At 51.2% G+C, this 12,500-nt stretch overlaps 2 protein-coding genes across 4 annotated transcripts in view; one reads left to right on the plus strand and one right to left on the minus strand.

Moving 5' to 3' along the window:
• Positions 1-9,282, minus strand: part of LOC113819202 (protein mono-ADP-ribosyltransferase PARP12) — a 21,980-nt gene extending 12,698 nt beyond the window's left edge. The window contains exon 1 of one of the 3 annotated variants that reach the window (XM_027371450.2): positions 9,183-9,282. The gene's annotated coding sequence lies outside the window, so the exon portion shown is untranslated. Of the gene's footprint in view, positions 1-9,090 lie in introns of all 3 variants that reach the window. The other 2 variants (XM_027371448.2, XM_027371447.2) reach the window with 2 other exon arrangements.
• LOC113821083 (organic cation transporter protein) overlaps positions 1-12,500 on the plus strand; it is a 302,263-nt gene that overhangs the window by 40,251 nt on the left and 249,512 nt on the right. The window lies entirely within an intron of this gene.

Below are 12,500 nucleotides of genomic sequence, written 5' to 3' on the forward strand. Positions count from 1 at the left end.
AAAAGAAAGAACAACTGAGTTGAGAATGAAAAGAAGAGAAAAGGAAAATGGAAAAAAGTGGTAAAGGTAGAATGGGAAATGGAGAGAAAAAGAAAAAAGGAGAAAGGGAAAGAGAGATACATGGAAAAGGGAAGAAGTAGGGAAAAAGAGAAAGAGTAAATGGGAAAAAAGAAAAGGGATAGAAAAATTAAAAAGGTAAATGTAATAAAAAGGGAAAGAGAGAAAGGGGAAAGGGAAGAAATGGAAAAGGAGATAAATAGGAAATGTGAGAAAAGGAGGAGAAAAAAACAAAAAGAGAAACAGAGAGTAATTATAACAACAAAGGCACAAAGAAGAGGGGAAAAGGGAAAGAGGAGAGAACAGGGAAAAGGCGAAAGGGTAAAGGGAGAGAGGAAAAATGAGGGAAGGGAAAATGTGGAAAGGGAGATAGTGAAAGGCAGAGAAAAAAAAAAAGATAGAAAAAGAAAAAAAGGACAAAGTTAGAGAAGGAAACATAAGAATAGAATAAATGAGGAAGAGGGAAAGAAGAGAGACAAAAACGGTAGAAATGGAAATCGGAGACAGGGAGAGGGAGAATGGGAGAAGAAGAGGGAAAGGGTAAGGAAGGGAAGGAAGAAGAGAGAAAGAAGGAGAGAAAAGGAAAATTGGAGAAATAGAAAAGTGAAAAGGAGGAAAAGGAAAAAGAAGATAAAAGCAAATATGACAAAAGTAAAACGAGGGAAGAAGGATAAGATGGAGAATGGGGAAACGAGAGAAAAGAGAAATATTTAAAAGGAGAAAGAAAAAAACTAAGATAAAGAAACAAAGATACAGAAAGGGACTGACAGGAAGAAGGAAAGACATAAATAAAAATGGAGGATAAAGAAAATAATAATAATAATAATAATAATAATAATAAACAGTAAAAAAAAAAGTCAAAAGAGAGATGAGAAGAAAATCGAAGACAGAAATAATTTTGAGACAAAAATAAGCGAGATAGAAACAAATATAAAAATGAAATTAAGAATTTCTTAAATTTCAACATTTAACTGAAAATAATATGAATGTTGAAGAGAGAGAATGAGGCAGAATAAAGGAACAGGGAGAGAAGGGGAGAAAAGGAAAGGAAAGTGAGAAAGCGGAGAGGAAAGGAATGATGAGATAAAGGGGGAAGCAAAGAGAAAGAGAAATGAAAAGAGGAAGGGTCAAAGCGAAAGGGGGAAGAAGCACACAAAAGGAAAACTGCAAGGAGGAATGGAGGGAATATCATCATAAATATGATATGGATGCTGCAGGTGGCGACTGTTTCAGAATAACTGTTAACTACTAAAATACTTTATAAAAACATGTGGTAATTTGGGAGTATGTTTTAAATTTAACCAATGGATTTTCTGTTAGCCTACTGTCTATAAGGCTATGAGGGGGCAGATAATGTTTCCTAGGAAGGGTGTAGGATCGAGAAAAGCCAGAGCAGAGATGTTGAGGCTCGTAGGGGCCTGGGGGCGCTCCTGGCGGCGCTGCTCGAAGACTGATAAAAAGGGGGGGGGGGGGAAGGAACCTGCCAAGGAACCTAAAAGGCAGACTGCTAAGTCGTGTCCCCAGGAATTCAAACTGTATAGATATATGAATGAATAAAATAATATATAAATCCTCAATTATTCTGACAAACTAATTCACACATCACAGATCTACTTGAGGAATGCCCTTTCGTTAAAAAGAAAAGAAGTTGCTTATTATACAAAGTCATATCTAAAATTTCGCATTTCCTTTCTTAAAGAAAATTTGATTTCTTGGCATAGTCTGGTTCCCTTCTAAGAGCTCTTAGGTTGGGACTTTTTTCAGGGTAAGTTTGATGGCCTGCATTTTCAACAATGACCCGGGATTATCCGATATTTGTTTTTGTGCATTTGAAATTGCGCGAGAGACGCTGAACAGGATAGCTTTTGCAGCATGAAATCCTAGATCTAGGCCTACTCATCACACTTTCAGCAAAAGTCCCGGATGCTCGCCACTAGTCTGCCTTCTCCCTCCCCCCTGTCACTCCCTGCCTTCTCCCTCCCCGTGCCACTCACTGCCTTCTCCCTCCCCCCTGTCACTCCCTGTCTTCTCCTTCCCTCTGTCACTCCCTGCCTTCTCCCTCCCCGTGCTACTCACTGCCTTCTCCCTCCCCCCTCACACTCCCTGCCTTCTCCCTCCCCCCTGTCACTCCCTGCCTTCTCCCTCCCCCCTGTCACTCCCTGCCTTCTCCCTTCCCCCTGTCACTCCCTGCCTTCTCCCTCCCCCCTGTCACTCCCTGCCTTCTCCCTCCCTGCCTTCTCCCTCCCCCCTGTCACTCCCTGCCTTCTCCCTTCCCCGTGTCGCTCACTGCCTTCTCTCTCTCCCTGTCACTCCCTGCCTTCTCCCTCCCCCCTGTCACTCCCTGCCTTCTCCCTTCCCCCTGTCACTCACTGCCTTCTCCCTTCTCCCTGTCACTCCCTGCCTTCTCCCTCCCCCCTGTCCCTCCCTGCCTTCTCCCTTCCCCCTGTCACTCCCTGCCTTCTCCCTTCCCCCTGTCACTCACTGCCTTCTCCCTCCCCCTGTCACTCCCTGCATTCTCCCTCCCCCTGTCACTCCCTGCCTTCTCCCTCCCCCCTGTCACTCACTGCCTTCTCCCTCCCCCTGTCACTCCCTGCCTTCTCCCTCCCTCCTGTCACTCCCTGCTTTCTCCCTCCCCCCTGTCACTCCCTGCCTTCTGCCTCCCCCCTGTCACTCCCTGCCTTCTCCCTTCTCCTGTCACTCCCTGCCTTCTCCCTCCCCCTGTCACTCCCTGCCTTCTCCCTCCCCGTGTCACTCATTGCCTTCTCCCTCCCCCCTATCACTCCCTGCCTTCTCCCTCCCCCCTGTCACTCCCTGCCTTCTCCCTCCCCCCTGTCACTCCCTGCCTTCTGCCTCCCCCCTGTCACTCCCTGCCTTCTCCCTCCCTCCTGTCACTCCCTGCCTTCTCCCTCCCCCCTGTCACTCCCTGCCTTCTCCCTCCCCCCTGTCACTCCCTGCCTTCTCCCTCCCCCCTGTCACTCCCTGCCTTCTCCCTCCCCCTGCCACTCCCTGCCTTCTCCCTCCCTCCTGTCACTCCCTGCCTTCTCCCTCCCCCCTCTCCCTCCCCCCCCTCTCCCTCCCCCCTGTCCCCCCCCGCCCTCTCCCCCCCCCCGTCCCTCCCTCCCTTCTCCCTCCCCCTGTCACTCCCTGCCTTCTTCCTCCCCCTGTTACTCACTGCCTTCTTCCTCCCCCCTGTCACTCCCTGCCTTCTCCCTCCCCCTGTCACTCCCTGCCTTCTCCCTCCCTCTGTCACTCCCTGCCTTCTCCCTTCCCCCTGTCGCTCACTGCCTTCTCTCTCTCCCTTTCACTCCCTGCCTTCTCCCTCCCCCCTGTCACTCCCTGCCTTCTCCCTCCCCCCGGTCACTCACTGCCTTCTCCCTCCCCCCTGTCACTCCCTGCCTTCTCCCTCCCCCCTGTCACTCCCTGCCTACTCCCCCCCTCGTGTCACCCCCTCCCTCCTCCCTCCCCCCGGTCACTCCCTGCCTCCTGCCTCCGCCCTGTCCCTCCCTGCCTTCTCCCTCCCCCTGTCACTCCCTGCCTTCTCCCTCCCCCTGTCACTCCCTGCCTTCTCCCTCCCCCTGTCACTCCCTGCCTTCTCCCTTCCCCCATGTCACTCCCTGCCTTCTTCCTCCCCCTGTCACTCCCTGCCTTCTCCCTCCCCCTGTCACTCCCTGCCTTCTCCCTCCCCCTGTCACTCCCTGCCTTCTCCCTCCCTCCTGTCACTCCCTGCCTTCTCCCTCCCCCTGTCACTCCCTGCCTTCTCCCTCCCCGTGTCACTCCCTGCCTTCTCCCTCGCCCCTGTCACTCCCTGCCTTCTCCTTCCCCCTGTCACTCACTGCCTTCTCCCTCCCCCCTGTCACTCCCTGCCTTCTCCCTCCCCCCTGTCACTCACTGCCTTCTCCCTCCCCCTGTCACTCCCTGCCTTCTCCCTCCCCCTGTCACTCCCTGCCTTCTCCCTCCCCGTGTCACTCACTGCCTTCTCCCTCCCCCCTGTCACTCCCTGCCTTCTCCCTCCCCCCTGTCACTCCCTGCCTTCTCCCTCCCCCCTGTCACTCCCTGCCTTCTCCCTCCCTGCCTTCTCCCTCCCCCCTGTCACTCCCTGCCTTCTCCCTTCCCCCTGTCACTCCCTGCCTTCTCTCTCCCCCTGTCACTCCCTGCCTTCTCCCTCCCCCCTGTCACTCCCTGCCTTCTGCCTCCCCCCTGTCACTCCCTGCCTTCTCCCTTCTCCTGTCACTCCCTGCCTTCTCCCTCCCCCTGTCACTCCCTGCCTTCTCCCTCCCCGTGTCACTCACTGCCTTCTCCCTCCCCCCTATCACTCCCTGCCTTCTCCCTCCCCCCTGTCACTCCCTGCCTTCTCCCTCCCCCCTGTCACTCCCTGCCTTCTCCCTCCCCCTGTCACTCCCTGCCTTCTCCCTCCCTCCTGTCACTCCCTGCCTTCTCCCTCCCCCCTGTCACTCACTGCCTTCTCCCTCCCCCCTGTCACTCCCTGCCTTCTCCCTCCCCCCTGTCACTCACTGCCTTCTCCCTCCCCCCTGTCACTCCCTGCCTTCTCCCTCCCCCTGTCACTCCCTGCCTTCTCCCTCCCTCCTGTCACTCCCTGCCTTCTCCCTCCCCCCTGTCACTCCCTGCCTTCTGCCTCCCCCCTGTCACTCCCTGCCTTCTCCCTCCCCCCTGTCACTCCCTGCCTTCTCCCTCCCCCCCTGTCACTCCCTGCCTTCTCCCTCCCTCCTGTCACTCCCTGCCTTCTCCCTCCCCCTGTCACTCCCTGCCTTCTCCCTTCTCCTGTCACTCCCTGCCTTCTCCCTCCCCCTGCCACTCCCTGCCTTCTCCCTCCCCGTGTCACTCAATGCCTTCTCCCTCCCCCTGTCACTCCCTGCCTTCTCCCTTCCCCCTGTCACTCACTGCCTTCTCCCTCCCCCTGTCACTCCCTGCCTTCTCCCTCCCCGTGTCATTCACTGCCTTCTCCCTCCCCCTGTCACTCCCTGCCTTCTCCCTCCCCCCTGTCACTCCCTGCCTTCTCCCTCCCCCCTGTCACTCCCTGCCTTCTCCCTCCCTGCCTTCTCCCTCCCCCCTGTCACTTCCTGCCTTCTCCCTTCCCCCTGTCACTCACTGCCTTCTCTCTCTCCCTGTCACTCCCTGCCTTCTCCCTCCCCCCTGTCACTCCCTGCCTTCTCCCTCCCCCCTGTCACTCCCTGCCTTCTCCCTTCCCGCTGTCACTCACTGCCTTCTCCCTCCCCCCTGTCACTCCCTGCCTTCTCCCTTCCCCCTGTCACTCCCTGCCTTCTCCCTCCCCCCTGTCACTCCCTGCCTTCTCCCTTCCCCCTGTCACTCACTGCCTTCTCCCTCCCCCTGTCACTCCCTGCCTTCTCCCTCCCCCCTGTCACTCCCTTGCTTCTCCCTCCCCCTGTCACTCCCTGCCTTCTCCCTCCCCCCTGTCACTCCCTGCCTTCTCCCTCCCCGTGTCACTCACTGCCTTCTCCCTCCCCCCTGTCACTCCCTGCCTTCTCCCTCCCCCCGTCACTCCCTGCCTTCTCCCCCCCTCCCGTCACTCCCTGCCCTCCCTCCCCCCTCTGTCACTCCTTCCCCCCTCCCTCCCCCCTGTCACTCCCTGCCCTCTCCCTTCCCCCTGTCACTCACTGCCTTCTCCTTCCCCCTGTCACTCACTCCCTTCTCTCTCTCCCTGTCACTCCCTGCATTCTCCCTCCCCCCTGTCACTCCCTGCCTTCTCCCTCCCCCTGTCACTCACTGCCTTCTCCCTCCCCCCTGTCACTCCCTGCCTTCTCCCTCCCCTTGTCATTCACTGCCTTCTCCCTCCCCATGTCACTCACTGCCTTCTCCCTCCCCCCCTGTCACTCACTGCCTTCTCCCTCCCCCCTGTCACTCCCTGCCTTCTCCCTCCCCTTGTCATTCCCTGCCTTCTCCCTCCCCCCTGTCACTCCCTGCCTTCTCCCTCCCCTTGTCATTCCCTGCCTTCTCCCTCCCCCTGTCACTCACTGCCTTCTCCCTCCCCCCTGTCACTCCCTGCCTTCTCCCTCCCCCCTGTCACTACCTGCCTTCTCCCTCCCCATGTCACTCACTGCCTTCTCCCTCCCCCCCTGTCACTCCCTGCCTTCTCCCTCCCCCCTGTCACTCCCTGCCTTCTCCCTCCCCTTGTCATTCCCTGCCTTCTCCCTCCCCCCTGTCACTCCCTGCCTTCTCCCTCCCCTTGTCATTCCCTGCCTTCTCCCTCCCCCCTGTCACTCCCTGCCTTCTCCCTCCCCTTGTCATTCCCTGCCTTCTGCCTCCCCCCTGTCACTCCCTGCCTTCTCCCTTCCCCCTGTCACTCACTGCCTTCTCCTTCCCCCTGTCACTCACTGCCTTCTCTCTCTCCCTGTCACTCCCTGCCTTCTCCCTCCCCCCTGTCACTCCCTGCCTTCTCCCTCCCCCTGTCACTCCCTGCCTTCTCCCTCCCCCCTGTCACTCCCTGCCTTCTTCCTCCCCCCTGTCACTACCTGCCTTCTCCCTCCCCGTGTCACTCACTGCCTTCTCCCTCCCCCCTATCACTCCCTGCCTTCTCCCTCCCCCCTGTCACTCCCTGCCTTCTCCCTCCCCCCTGTCACTCCCTGCCTTCTGCCTCCCCCCTGTCACTCCCTGCCTTCTCCCTTCCCCCCTGTCACTCCCTGCCTTCTCCCTCCCCCCTGTCACTCACTGCCTTCTCCCTCCCCCCCTGTCACTCACTGCCTTCTCCCTCCCCCTGTCACTCCCTGCCTTCTCCCTCCCCTTGTCATTCCCTGCCTTCTCCCTCCCCCCTGTCACTCCCTGCCTTCTCCCTCCCCTTGTCATTCCCTGCCTTCTCCCTCCCCCCTGTCACTCCCTGCCTTCTCCCTCCCCTTGTCATTCCCTGCCTTCTCCCTCCCCCCTGTCACTCCCTGCCTTCTCCCTCCCCCCTGTCACTCCCTGCCTTCTCCCTCCCCCCTGTCACTCCCTGCCTTCTCCCTCCCCCCTGTCACTCCCTGCCTTCTCCCTCCCCCCTGTCACTCCCTGCCTTCTCCCTCCCCCTGTCACTCACTGCCTTCTCCCTCCCCCCTGTCACTCCCTGCCTTCTCCCTCCCCCCTGTCACTCCCTGCCTTCTCCCTCCCCCCTGTCACTCCCTGCCTTCTCCCTCCCCCCTGTCACTCCCTGCCTTCTCCCTCCCCCCTGTCACTCCCTGCCTTCTCCCTCCCCTTGTCATTCCCTGCCTTCTCCCTCCCCCCTGTCACTCCCTGCCTTCTCCCTCCCCCCTGTCACTCCCTGCCTTCTCCCTCCCCCCTGTCACTCCCTGCCTTCTCCCTCCCCCCTGTCACTCCCTGCCTTCTCCCTCCCCCCTGTCACTCCCTGCCTTCTCCCTCCCCCCTGTCACTCCCTGCCTTCTCCCTCCCCCCTGTCACTCCCTGCCTTCTCCCTCCCCCCTGTCACTCCCTGCCTTCTCCCTCCCCCCTGTCACTCCCTGCCTTCTCCCTCCCCCCTGTCACTCCCTGCCTTCTCCCTCCCCTTGTCATTCCCTGCCTTCTCCCTCCCCCCTGTCACTCCCTGCCTTCTCCCTCCCCCCTGTCACTCCCTGCCTTCTCCCTCCCCCCTGTCACTCCCTGCCTTCTCCCTCCCCCCTGTCACTCCCTGCCTTCTCCCTCACCCACCCCATCAATCCTGGCACCTCTCTGTTATGACACGCCTTGCATTCTAGTGAGATTGCCGCTGTGGTCTGAAAACTCCACGGTAGCCGTAGCAGAGTAGATAAGTAGAAAAAAAATACAATTCAGATATGATACAAGCACAAAAGTTGGCAGGATTTTTCTTCATGGGTAACTCTTCAGATCTGCCCCACTGGCCGTTTGGAAATTCAAGATGGCGGTCGTATTTCAAGATGGCCACCGACTTCCACCTATGAAAATAGTATTGGCCCAATTTTATGTGGACGCCGACATAGAGTTTTGTAACAATTTCCGGCTTCCAGAAGTTGGTTTATTGAAAAGCCGATTTTTATATAAACGGCGAGCCTACACAGGATAGATAGAATGACAGATTAGAATAATATCAGTAAAGTAATATAATTCCTCTCAAGGTTTCTCTGCTCTTCGGACCTCTTTATTGTAACAGAATTAAGTTGCAGCATGAGAAATATAAAATCGGCGCCAAAAAAAATATGCAGTTTTTGAAAATCATCGCCTTTAAAACCAATCCAAATTTACAAATCGTCGGAATAAACCCGCGTTTAGAAAGTACTTTAGTTCCCGCTCAGTTGGCCGCCATTTTCTATCATCATCCTTTCTCCATCCTATCATTCTCACAGCCTAACTCATGTGACGTCATAGGCCTTATTTTCAAACTGCGCAGAATTAGACCTTAGCTCACCCGATCTCGACTCCCCCCCCCCCCCCTTCGCTTTCACGATATCAAAGGTCTTACAACATCAGGTTCCTTGATAAGATAAATGGCGTTTTCAGAATGTAATATGTGTGCGTGCGTGCGTGCGTGTGTGTGTGTGTGTGTGTGTGTGTGTGTGTGTGTGTGTGTGTGTGTGTGTGTGTGTGTGTGTGTCTGCGTGTGTGTGTGTGTGTGTGTGTGTGCGTGCGTGTGTGCGTGCGCGCGTGCGTGCGTGCGTTTGTATGTGTGCGGGTAATGCGTGAATTTTTATGCTTTTGTGTGTGTGTGTGTGTAATGAGTTTATCTCTTGCTATCTCCATGTCTGAATGAACAAACACGATAAGGGAAAACAAAGCAGAATTAACCTTATATCTTATCAGCATTTATCAGTAAGACCCTAAAAGTTACAGCCAATTCTTCTCCCCATGGCCTATAATATATGCGTGTTTTAAGGGTAAGGAATCCCCCAAAATAAAATTTGAGAGTAAACCTAATGCTGATAATGATAATTGCAATATATCCTGTATTATCTTGTCAAATAACCAGTATTATTCGTTTAAAAGTACTTAACGATGTATACTTTACATAGCATTACGACGTTCACCTCTTAGTTAACATGAATATCACATTATTATTCATGAACCAACTACGCCTACCTGCCTCCTCTTTCACTTTTCATCGGCCACTGCCTTTAATCTCTGCATTTACGTTTTCTTCAGTGTTCAAGACGCTGCTGCCCGAAACTCACCTTTCCTCTTCAAACCGTCGCAGTATACTGAGCGAAAGATAACCCTTATCTTAAAGTTCATGGCGCACAAACGCACACACAGATACAGTGTGTGTGTGCTTACCTAGTTGTCTAAATACAGGAGAAGAGCTAAGCTCAGATGGTCCCGTCTGCTATATTCAAATCATCGTATATCTTTTTTTAAATTGATGCACATTTTGGGCACATACAACAGTTCGTCGATAACTGCTTCAATATTTTCGTTAGGGAAATTAATTATTTAGACGTCTTTCTCATCCCTTTATGCTTTCACTTTTTACTTTGTGCTCTCGCCCTTCTTGTGTTTAAAATTATAAATTTAACGAAGCGCATAATTATGCCCCCCTCCCTTCTTTCTTCTAAAGTAGTAAGTCCTAATTTCTTTAGTCTACCATCGTAGCTCATATCTCTTGGAGTAGGTGCACATGTGGTGGCTGCTCTCTGAACTCTTTCCAGTTTGCCTATATCCCCCTTCTAACAGCGTGGGTTCCATACCATTACACCGTATTCTAGACTGTCTTTATGTTGGCTATATTGATCTTTACCATATTTTCGTACACGTACACGAATGCCCTCTTCATTTTGTCAATCTGTCCAAGTATTTTATGGGCTTTTTCATATTTATGATCATTTGGGCTTAGGATCCTGTCGATGATTACCTCAAGGTCATGTCCCCTGTCAGCTGTGTTTAATATTGCGTCTCCTAATTCATACTTATATAGTTGACGATTTTTACTTTCTCCGAGCCTGACTACGTGGCATTTGTTGGTGATGAACTCCATGTTTCATATATTAGCATTAGCATGAGAAGTCGTCTATTATCCTTTATTACATTTTCGCATCGTCTGCAAACATATTCAGACAACTACCTAGGCTTATGCTTTCCCTAAATCATTGACGAAAATAGTAAACATAATCGTAAACATAATACTCCGCTGGTTATTCGTCGCCATGTCGAATGCTTTCCTCTAATTACCGTACATCTAAGAGGTTCAGGGCAATATTGCCTTAGTGAGAAGGTACCAGTACTGATGCGGAGATTTTCTGGTGGCTCCCTAAGGTAGGAGAACAAGATCTGTCTGGTCTCACCCTTAGAAGGCTTCAAAGATGGTGGAGAAGTCTTTGGAGGGCGAAACTAGGAAGTGTCCTTTGAGGGAATCTTCTCTTGATAAGGGACTTGGTGGTGAGGTAAGGGGCTCTTCACAAGTGGAAGCCCCTTGGTTCACCTGGTTGGCTGGTTTGGAGGTGGAAGCATTATTTGTGCTTTTAGATGCTTGGCCCTTGACTGTGGGGGTTGTTTTGGTCTGTTTTGGTAGGGTTTATCCGGTGTTTTGCCTTTGTACTTGTATTTACTCTTCTTCATGGTGAGACTCCATCCTACCTAATTCACCCAGCATCCAAATTGTTACCTAGCGCTACTCAGACTGAACACGTAAGACAGCCACCACTGGGTGAATCCTATCCCTACAGAAAATTAACTTTTCTTCAGAGGTTAAGGCAGTCCAGCCTATGGACCCCCCTCGTGGCACTGCCATCAGGGTTCATCTGAGCTCTGAAAGGGACCCTAAGGGAGTCAAAACCAAAAGAAAGTTGGCTGGTTGATAGGGAGTAAATCCGCATTAGCCGGTGATGTAGCTCGCAGGCCTTGGCATGGAGGTAACATTCTTAGCATGGAATCAACTTGCAAGTCTTGGCATGAAAGTAACCTCTTAAACATAGAATTTTCTCGTGAGTATGAGGAAACTCGGGATGCAGGTCGCAACCCAATGGCTCCAACAACGTAGGCGACGTCGATGAGGGGATTCAATCTTGGGTGGATGACCATCTCGCGGGGTGTCCAGAACCGTGAATCCATCGCTGACAGCGTGGATTGCCAGTTCTTTAGAGATGAGAGTCCGACTGGGACGGGAGGTGCTCTTAACTGTCTGCTATGCCGGCTACATGTTCTTATTTCCATACTAGTCTTCTATGTAAAGTTTAAGTACACAAAAATCTACTTGCCAACTCCTTCTAATATTTGATATGCTCTGCCATAAAGACAGAGGTAGATTTGGTACACATGACCTTCCTTCTCTAAAACTTTGTTTATTTGTTATCATTTCGTGATTTTTCAAGTACTTCAACCCACTGTTTCCTAATTATCCTTTACATAGCTTACATACTACGCTAGTTTACGAAACCGGTCTGCAATTTTGAGGGTTTTGTTTGTCGCCGCAAGTACACTGTAGTTTTTAGTATGTTTACCCAATTTACTTCTAACTGAATTGCTTTCATTTCCACAATGGGTTCCCTTAATTTCTAATTCCTTTGTAATAATTCCTTTCCTTATTGATATTGCTCCTCCATTTCCATTTACCCGATCTTTTTCCAAATATTACAGGCTCTGAGTCCTAATGTTACATAGTCTGAGAAGGGATCCAGTTTGGATTCAGTGATGCATATTACATCTGGTTATTGTCCCTTATTCTAGAAACTTCGAAAATAAACTGTTTGTATAAATTCTTTCTATATAATCTTCCGGCTCTCCTTTTGGCTGCAAGGTTAATGTTTGGTTCCGATATCACACTTGCTCACCCTTCAAATATTATTTTCCTCTTCACTCCTTTGTTAATCTCTGTTCTTTGCCTCATCCGATATTTTCTCTATCTAGATTTTCTTACATTTTTCATGGGTGGCCAGGACTTTGGCTTTCTTTATTATATTAGTATCCATTTCCTTATTCATGAATGTTACTTTTTAAGGGTGTTTTTCCCCTTCTGTGAGCTATGATATTGTTCTCCGCGAATACGTGATTAATGACCTTGAGAATGTTTGCAATCCACTTTATGTTCTCATTGTATTGTTCAGTTCCATCTAAAAGTTTGTCTTCGTGTCCCAATAAGACTATGCCTTGTTTTCATTATCCAAATTAGCAAAATTCGTTGAATGTTGCCCAAGCTCTTGTTTAAAATCATTTTTCTCGGCCGTCTCTACAAGCTGGCAGCTTCACAAATTGCTTTCGATTTGTTTCTTGAAGGCAATTCAGGTAAAACGAACGGAGTAAACATCGCGAAAAGGTTTAAGGCTGGAGATCATTAACTTACATTCTCATTAACTTACTAGAATGTAAAGAGTATATCAAAAGAAATTAAAGTTGCAGAATAAAAGTATATAAAACGCATAAGGTTAATTTAAAAATAACATATACTGAAATTAAAAACTAATTTAAAAGATTTCTCTCCTTACTTGTGTAGGGTGTGAATAGCAATTGAAAACCGAAACTTTTAATAGCATAAAACATCAAAGAATCATATCAAACAC

This window comes from Penaeus vannamei, chromosome 39 (genome assembly GCF_042767895.1).
Source record: "Penaeus vannamei isolate JL-2024 chromosome 39, ASM4276789v1, whole genome shotgun sequence".
Classification (NCBI taxonomy): Eukaryota; Metazoa; Arthropoda; class Malacostraca; order Decapoda; family Penaeidae; genus Penaeus; species Penaeus vannamei.